We start from the raw sequence: 10,004 nt of genomic DNA, 5'->3' as shown, positions 1-10,004 counted from the left end.
GCACCACATAGCACCCATGAGCCGAGGCTCAGCAAGAAAACTCAATATGCTTATGAACAGGTAATAACATGTCACTGAATCATAATAGGCATGCCTAGCAATAATAGCCCTATTCATGCATGCAGACAAGTCCAAATAAATGATTATGGGCCCTGCCCCCTGTGTAGATGACTATCAAGTCAATCAAGGAATAGATGGCTAATGTGTCCATCTTTGAATATGTGACTAATGAGTCACGCACTTAGGCTCAGCACCCTAATCAGATAAGTGATTAATGAGTCACGCATTTGGGCTCTGCACCCTAATCAGATAAGTGACAAATGAGTCATACACTTGGGCTCCGCACCCTAATCAGATGAGTGACAAGTGAGTCACACACTTGGGCTCTGCACCCTAAGCCATGTGACGTTACAGTCACCTGAGCCTTTTGGCCCTGGCTCTAAGTAACTAGCCTTTAGACTAGACAAGTGTTTTTAGTTTTCATCGAACTTGGGGTCAGTCAAGAATTTAATGCTTATGCTGATTAGATCTAATCATTTCAGCTTTGCTTTCAATACTCTTATGTGGCTCTTGACTCATAGGTCAATTCCATATGACTCGTGTCGTTTCTGACTAATGAGTCAGTGCCACTCACAAGTAAGTAATGTAACCAAGCATATATCATATGTCAAATATCCAAATATAGGGCATTCAGCATGCTTACTCAACAATCACTAGCATAATTATGATCATGCACATTTACAGAGACTCAAGCTCTGATCAATCTCATATTCAACATTCATGCCATGCCTTAATCACATGTATCTTATGTATCACATACTGGGTATAGTTTTCTTACCTTTGGTCCAAACACATGTTACCAATAAACGAGCCACAAGCACGATCCTATTTCCAAGCCCCTAGCGATAACCTAGTCACAACTGTAATATAAAATCCCATCAAAATGAGTAAATAAATACTTCTGGACCAAGTCCTAGCCTCAGGGACATCGAATCCTACCAAACCGGGTAATAAGATCGATCCCGAGCCCTTAGGTTTAAGTTTCCATGACTAAAAACTCATTTTGGCCATTTCTGCCCTTTTGGGCCGCAGCCCCAAAATCCCAGGCCACGGCCTGACAAAAAGGGGTAGCAACCTAAAGTGCCCCCAATAGCCAAAAACCTCATTTTTTTTCAAGCTTGGGCCGCGACACACAATAAAAGGACCGCGGCCCAACCACGAACACAGCCATGAAACTCTAATTTTCCCATTTCAAATCCTTCCAAAAACCTATCCAAAAATACCCAATCTCATAAACAAAGTTCCCAATCATCTTAATGGCCCAAAACCATCAAAACCCAAGTTTCAATTCATCCAAAAACTCGAGTTTCCTTCAAAAATGTGAACAGGTGTCAGAAAGGGAACGAGAGGAAGAGAGAACGTTCTGAACGTTCTTTTTATTTTATGATAGGTTACTTCAAGCTTAAGTAACCTCAAGCAAATCCTAATGCTCGGGGTCCCGAAAACGCCCCCGGGGGTAAAATAGTCAAAATTCCCAGAATTCCCTCCCGATCTTACTAATAATTTATTCTCATTACCCAATATCCCAGAAATGTGCTAAATACCCCTTGACTCACTCTGAGTCAAGTATAGATCCCGTTGTGACTTTCTCACTGGCTTGCTTCCTAGGATCGTCTCGTGCTGAGTAACCCATGCATAACCAAATAATAGTGAAGTACCATACACATACCACATATATGTCAAATATATCCAAAACGGGCCAAATTATGAAAATTACCCAATTAAACAGAAATGGGTCCACATGCATATTTAATACACCTAAACATGCATATCAAGTTATATTATAATATTATTCACATAATTACATAATGATACACATAAATATCATATAATCATATGATTATATAATTCGCCATCCTAGCCCCCTAATCAAGGCCCTAAGCCTTATTAGGAAATTTGGGTCATTACAATCAGGGCCGAGCCACTATAAATCTGTGTGTCGTTTATTATTCGTGGATTATTCTTAAGTTCAATATTTACTTCATATCGTTTATTTGACTCAGTGTCATTGGTCAATTCATGGGTCAACATTTTGGTGTTTTCATTGAGAGCTGAACTCAAGAAGATCAAAGTTAAGAAAATATGGCTAAGTATACTAGGAGAACGAATGGTCAGCAGGCTGGTCAGACATCTAAGAACCCTCAGAACCCACCTCCTCCACTGAGAGTGATTGAGGAGAAGCCTCAAGTAGAACTGGAGGAAGAAAGTGAAGAATTAGATGCTGAAATCCTGCGAGCAACAATGGCAGTGTTGCAGGATGAGTTAGCCACACTGAAGGCTAACCAGGAGAATGTTGTTTAGACTATGGTCATGTAGCAAATGGAAATTGACAGACAAAAGCGAGAGCTCAATGATAGGCAAGTCGAAATGGATCGCCGTCAAAGAGATGCAATTGTGGCCTTGGAGGCGGCTATACAGTTAGCGCAAGGAATTTGACCTGCAAAAAACCCTCAACCGGAACCACCTTAAAATCTGCAATCTCCTCTAAACCCACAACCTAAGCAACCACAAAATCCTCAACAACCAGAAAAACACCGAGCTCCCTAACTTGTGTTATGGTTGGTTAAATACAAATGATAAGTGTTAAAATACAAGCAAGGTATAAGCACTTACTAAAATTCACATAATGAAGATGTGAAATTTGAGCTTCAATTGTAGGCACTTATAAAATGCAATTTTGGGTCCAAAGTGATGCATGAGAGTATCCAAGGATTCACAAAAAGTTTGGCGGCATTTAGAGCATTTTTAGGACATTTGAAAGTGTCCAAAGTTAGAGAGGGTGGCGATACATCACCACCCAAATGATGAGACATCGCCTGGTGCCTAGGGTTTCAAGAAACCCTAATAGGCAATGCATCGCCTGCATGCAGGCGATGTGTTGCCTAGTGTAGTACATAAAATTACGTAAAATGCTCATAATGTGTTTTTCAAGTATAATCATATTGTTAGACCTAATGACGGTGCCTACTCTATATAAGGGTCAAAATAGTATTTTGGGAGACTTTATCACTCTCTCCAATTTCTCTTTACCCTCTATATCTCTCTCTCTAGCTCCAAGATTCTCTAGTTTTTCTCCAAGAACTCTTCAAAGAAAGTGCTTGACTTTGAGCGTTGAAGGCTTGTTCAATCTCAATCCTCATTTCCTAAAGAGAAGGCCTCAAGCATCCATGGTGGCTGAGAAATAGAGTATTAGGACAGCGTTTCGCAACGTGTATAAGCCCTGGTTTGTGTTTTGGTTTGCTCAAAGTGGTGGTCTTGCTTAGGGTTTTAAAGCTTCATCAAAGTTGAAGAACACCATTGATCTACTTGGGTTTGCATGTTCTTTCTCAATCTTTTTTAAGTCTCTGTCATTCCAAATTTTGTGTCGATTTTATTTTTTGAGGTGGTGTTATCTCACTCTCCACCAACATTCTAATACTCTATAATCTGAGATAGCATGTCATGGAAGAATCTAACTCTCTTTCAGCATTGAAATTCATTACTCAAGACTTTGTTAGATTGGATAGGTTTGATGGACTAACCTTGTACATTGGCAAGACAAGATTAGATTCTTGCGTACCACTTAGAAAAGTTTCTATGTCTTGGATAAAGACCTAAAAGCCTTGGAAGAGCCCAAGGAAGATGATGCTCAAGAAATTGTCAAAGAAAGGAAGAAGCACGAAGAAGATGAATTGATACGTAGGGGTCACATCCTCAATGCCCTCTCGGATAGGCTCTATGATCTCTACACCAACACTAAGACCGCCAAGGAGATTTGGGAGGCCTTGGAAAAGAAGTACAAAGCGGAAGAGGAAGGTACTAAGAAATTCATTATTACTCAATATATGGAATTTAAATTTTATGATGATAAACCTCGTCTTCCTCAAATTCATGAGCAAATTATTGTGAATAAATTGTCTACTCTTAAGATTGTATTACCGGAACAATTTCTTGTTGGTGCCATTATAGTCAAGTTACCTCCTTCTTTGAGAGGCTATAGAAATAAGATTCTCCATAGAAATGAAGAGATTTCTTTGGAGGAAATTCGCAAACACTTGAGAATTGAGGAGGAATCTCGCTCTAGAGATATGAATGAAGATAAATCCAATGGAGAGAATTCTAAGGCCAATGTGGTGGCTAACCATCCTAACAAGGGCAAAGGAAATGGTAAGAACAAGGGAAAGGGCCAAAAACCCTTGGGGCCCAAGAAGAATGGGGGACAATTCAAAAATTCCAAGGGACCTTGCTTTGTGTGTGACAGGAATGGCCACTTTGCTAGAGATTGTAGGTTCAAGAGGAGCCAAACACAATGAGGCAAGAGTCAATTAAACCCAAGAGGAGCCAGTGGCAACACTAAGCAAGGTTAATGCCATTCATGGAAAGGTGAGTGGGTGGTGGTATGATACTTGTGCCACCATTCATGTTACCTATGATAGAACTCTATTCAAGACCTTTGAATCTTCAAAGGAAGGGCATGAAATCCAAATGGGCAATGAGAAAGGTCCAAGGTTGAAGGAAAGAACTATTGATTTTTTCTTCACATCTGGCAAGAGGATTCTACTCACCAATGTTTTGTATGTACCAGAAATGAGTAGAAACCTTGTGAGTGGCAATTTACTTTGCAAACTAGGAATCAAGGTTATGATAGATTTCTACAAGCTAATTTGATCAAAAGACAATGTTTTTATGGGAAAGGGATATGCTTGTGATGACATGTTCAAACTTTGTACTTCCATTGATCATATGAACAATAAATTTTCTTCTTGTTGTTGTTATATGCTTGACTCAAATTTTATTAATTTGTGGCATATTAGACTTGCACATATAGGATTTAGGACAATTAAGAGGTTTGTCAAATGTGGAATAATTGAATGTGATAATTTTGAGCATGACAAATGTGAATTATGTGTTAAATCTAAAATGGTAAAGAAACATTTTCCTAGTGTTGAAAGGAGCTCTGGGTTGTTAGATTTGATATACAGTGATTTATGCGAACTTAATGGAATGTTGACTAGAGGAGGAAGTAGATATTTTATTACTATCATTTATGATTGCTCTATGTTCACATATGTATATTTGCTTAAAAATAAAGATGAAGCATTTGATGTATTTAAGGTGTATAAAGCGGAAGTTGAAAATCAACTTAAAAGGAAAATGAAAGTGCTTAGAAGTGATATGGGTAGTGAATATTTTTCAAATGAATTTAACTTATTTTGTGAAGAACATTGAATAATTCATGAATGTACAGCCCATTATACTCCACAACAAAATGGTATAGTGGAAAGGGAAAATAGAGTATTTATTGAGATGATTAATGCTATGCTATTACACTCTAAATTGAATTTTAGTTTGTGGGGTGAAACCTTGTTATCCGCTTGTCATATTTTGAATCGTATTCCCATGAAGAAAAATAATATATCTCCATATGAGTTATGGAAAGGAAAGAAACCAAACATTGGTTATCTTAAAGTGTGGGGGTGTCTTGCTTATTGCAAGAGCACCGATCCTAAAAGGACTAAGTTGGGTCCAAGGGCTTTAAGATGTGCATTTATGGGTTATGCCCAAAATAGCAAAGCTTATAGATTATTAGACTTGGAGTCTAATGAAATAATTGAATCTAGAGAGGTTGAGTTATTTGAGAACATGTCATGTGATGACAACAAACTAGAACCAACTCAAACTAGAAAGCCTCAAGATGAGACTCCTAGCATAGTTGGTGAGCAACCTCAATTGCCTAGAAGGAGCCAAAGGCTCAAATATTTGGGATCAAGTGAGAAGTGTTCTCCAATAGAGACACTATACCTTGTTGAAGGTGATAATGAGGAAGTTACTTGGAAACATCCAATAGTACTTCAAATAGAAGATGGTCCCAAAACCTTCAAAAAAGCAATGTCTTCAAGAGACTCTGCTTTTTAAAATGAGGCAATTAATGATGAAATGGATTCAATTATGTCAAACCACACTTGAGAATTCGCTGACCTTCTAAAAGGGTCCAAACCAATTGGGTGCAAATGGGTATTTAGAAAGAAATACCACACCGATGGCACCATACAAACATTCAAGGCTAGACTAGTAGCCAAAGGATTCAAACAAAGAGAGGGAATAGATTACTTTGACACATATGCACTGGTAGCAAGAACTACTTCTATAAGGTTGTTGTTTGCCTTATCATCTATATACAACTTTTATGTTCACCAAATGGATGTTAAAACAATATTTCTAAATGGGGATCTAGAGGAGGAGGTCTTTATGGAACAACCAGAAGGTTTTGTTCTTCAAGAAAATGAACATAAAGTGTGTAGACTTGTCAAATCATTATATGGTTTGAAACAAGCTCCAAAACAATGGCATGAGAATTTCGATAAATTCATTGTTTCTAATTGATTTAGACACAATAATGCAGACAAGTGCTTATACTGTAAGACTTGTGGTGACTTAGTCATACTTGTGTGTCTATATGTAGATGATATGTTGATTTTGAATAATGGCATGAAAGGAATAATAGAAACAAAGAGGTTTCTATCTTCTAACTTTAAAATGAAAGACCTTGGAGATGTGGATACCATTCTAGGTATCAAATTTAGAAGGAATAGTGGGGGTTTTGTGTTGAGTCAAACCCACTATGTTGAGAAAGTGCTCACCAAATTCAGTCATCTCAAAAATCAAAGAGGCACATACATCATTTGATTCAACACATGAAGTTCGAAAAGAATGAAGGAGGAGCAGTGGCTCAATTGGAATATGCAAGTGCAAAAGGAAGCCTAATGTACGCTGCTCATTGAATAAGAGCGGATATTGCATATGTGGTTAGTGAACTTAGTAGGTTTACTAGCAATCCAAATATCAAGAATTGGAAAGCTATTAAGAGAATTCTTGGTTATCTTAAGGGTACCAAAGAGTATAGTCTTCACTATACAAATTTTCCAAAGATACTTGAAGGATATTCCGATGCTAATTGGATATCGGGAGTTGGAGAAAATCTCTCCATCACCTGTTGGGTGTTTACTCTTAGGGGAGATGCAATCTCATGGGGCACCAACAAGCAAACATGTATATCACACTCAACCATGAAAGCAGAGTTTATAGCTTTAGTGGCAACCGACAAAGAGGGCGAGTGGCTTAGGAATCTCATGATGGATATTCCTTTAATCACGAATACGGTATCAACAATTTCAATACATTGTGATAGCCAATCTGCACTTGCTAGAGCATATAATAGTGTGTATAATGGAAAGTCTAGACACATTAGTCGAAGACATGAATATTTGAGACAATTGATTCAAGGTGAAATCATATCGATCTCATATGTTAAGACAAGTGAGAACTTAGCAGATTCATTTACAAAACCTCTTGTGAGAATGTTAGTAAGTTCTACTTCAAAAGGGATGGGATTGAAACTCCTTGAACAATAGATTCACCAATGATGGAAACCTAACTCTCAACTTGTACAAATCAAGGGAAAGAGTTCAACGTGTAAGAACAAGTCATTGATAAGTGAATAGTTTCAACACTAAAATTTATAATGAGTTCCATCCGAGATGGCTAGTGTTGGTTGCTACCGAGTTAGGGTTAAGCCCATGGATTTTAATGAAGTTTAGTTGAGTGCAACAAGCATCTATAAAGGAAGAAAAGATGTTGTAAGAACTTCACCTATGTAGACTTAGAGATGGCATCGCCTCTCATGGGAGTTGGAGTTTCTCCCTGGAAAGTTCATGAAGAGATGATCACATGACCTTGATAGCGCTAAGCAAGAAAGTGGGAAAAAAAAAGATGTGGTGGAGGTGTGTGAGGTATCACCAGTTTTATCGTATGGAATACTTGGTTCAAGCTTAAAGCAACTAATGCTTTTGATAAGACCTTGTGGTATTTTCACTAAGGTAAAGTTCAAACCGAAATGCACTTTATTTTATGCACCAAAACTGTTTTAAGCTAGATAATGAGACTTGTATTTAATCATGTGAGGGATTGTTATGAATGGTTAAATACAAATGATAAGTGTTAAAATACAAGCAAGTTATAAACACTTAGTAAAATTCATATAAAGAAGATGTGAAATTTGAGCTTCAATTGTAGGCATTTATAAAATTCAATTTTGGGTCCAAAGTGATGCATGAGAGTATCTAAGGGTTCCCAAAAAGTTTGGTGGCATTTAGAGAAGTTTTAGGACATTTGGAAGTTTCCTAAGTCAGAGAGGGTGGCGATACGTCGCCACCCAATTGGCGAGACATCGCTTGATGCCTAGGGTTTCAAGAAACCCTACCAAGCAATGCATAGCCTGCATGCAGGCAATGTGTTGCCTAGTGTAGTACATAAAATTACGTAAAATTCTCATAATTACGTGTTTTTCAAGTCTAATCATATTTTTAGACCTAATGACAGTGCATACTCTATATAAGGGTCAAAATAGTGTTTTGGGAGACTTGATCACTCTCTCCAATCTCTCTCTACCCTCTCTCTCTCTCTCTCTCTAGCTCCAAGATTCTCTAGTTTTTCTCCAAGAACTCTTCCAAGGAAATGCTTGACTTTGAGAGTTGAAGGCCTGTTCATTCTCAATCCTTATTTCCTAAAGAGAAGGCCTCAAGCATCCATGGTGGCTGGGAAATAGAGTATTAGGACAACGTTTTGCAACGTGTATAAGCCTTGGTTTGTGTTTTGGTTTGCTCAAAGTGGCGGTCTTGCCTAGGGTTTTTGAAGCTTCATCAAAGTTGAAGAACACCATTGACCTACTTGGGTTTGCATGTTCTTTCTCAATCTATTTTAAGTCTCTGTCAATCCAAATTTTATGTAGATTCTATTTTTTGAAGTGGTGTTATCTCACTCTCTCCCAACATTCTAATACTCTATAATTTAAGATAGCATATCTCAGAAGAATCTAACTCCCTTTCAGCATTGAAATTCATTACTCAAGACTTTGTTAGATTGGATAGGTTTGATTGGACTAACTTTGTTCGTTGGAAAGACAAGATTAGATTCTTGCTCACCACTTTGAAAAGTTTCTATGTCTTGGATAAAGACCTACAAGCCTTGGAAGAGCCCAAGGAAGAGTGTTGGTTGTAACGCCCTACTACCTTAGAGTCGTTACTAAGTGAGTTTATAAAGTGCAATTAACTCACTAAGCGAGGATTTTAGAACAAAAGTGTGATTAAATAGGAAGTCAAGGCTGTAATCTTTAAAAGTACTCAATTTCATTAAAATTCAAGAGTTTAACTTTCGGGATCCCAAGACGAGTTTTGTAAAATATTTACAATTCAAAATAGGTTTACAGATGACTAATTATAAAAAACATAGTTTAATACAGCCATTTCTCAAAATGCCCCCAACCAAAGCAGTCGAGCAGGCCAAACATGTACGCGCCGCCCCCACGCTCTCCATACTCATGGCTGGTTGACTTTCTCCTTGCATTTACCTGCAACACAGAGCACCCGTCAGCCGAAGCCCAGTAAGAAAACTCATACAGCACATAACATATGCATATCATACAATCACTATAGCAGATAACTCATAGTTAATCAGACAGCCCATAAGATTTAAACACATATACGGCCACGCCGTCCCAGAAGAGTTACCAAAGCCTGGGATCTCGGTCTACACCGTAAGGATATCCCATGTATCCATTAGGGTCTCACCCTAACCACAAGCACCCCATGTGCTAAGTGATATTCCCGACCCCACTGTCGTTCTCGGCCTTCGCCGTTCTCGGCCCTTCGCCGTTCCCTGCTCCTTTGCCGTTCATTATGCTATAACCACATATAGCATTCTCAAACAACAATCAAACATATAATAATTCATTTAAAGCTATATCCTAGCAATAATACAATCTAGGGCCGTGCCCTGCAACAACATTATGGGCCTATGCCCTGCTCTACGGGTGTTACAGTTTTCTTACCTGTATCCCGAGCTTTCTGATGCACCAAGGTCACAAGCACGGTCCTCTATCACGAGCCTCTCCAAAATCCTAGTCACAA

The sequence above is a fragment of the Humulus lupulus genome, chromosome 8 (genome assembly GCF_963169125.1).
Source record: "Humulus lupulus chromosome 8, drHumLupu1.1, whole genome shotgun sequence".
Lineage (NCBI taxonomy): Eukaryota > Viridiplantae > Streptophyta > Magnoliopsida > Rosales > Cannabaceae > Humulus > Humulus lupulus.
The sequence above is the reverse complement of the archived record's forward strand: the minus strand, read 5'-3'. Positions refer to the sequence as shown.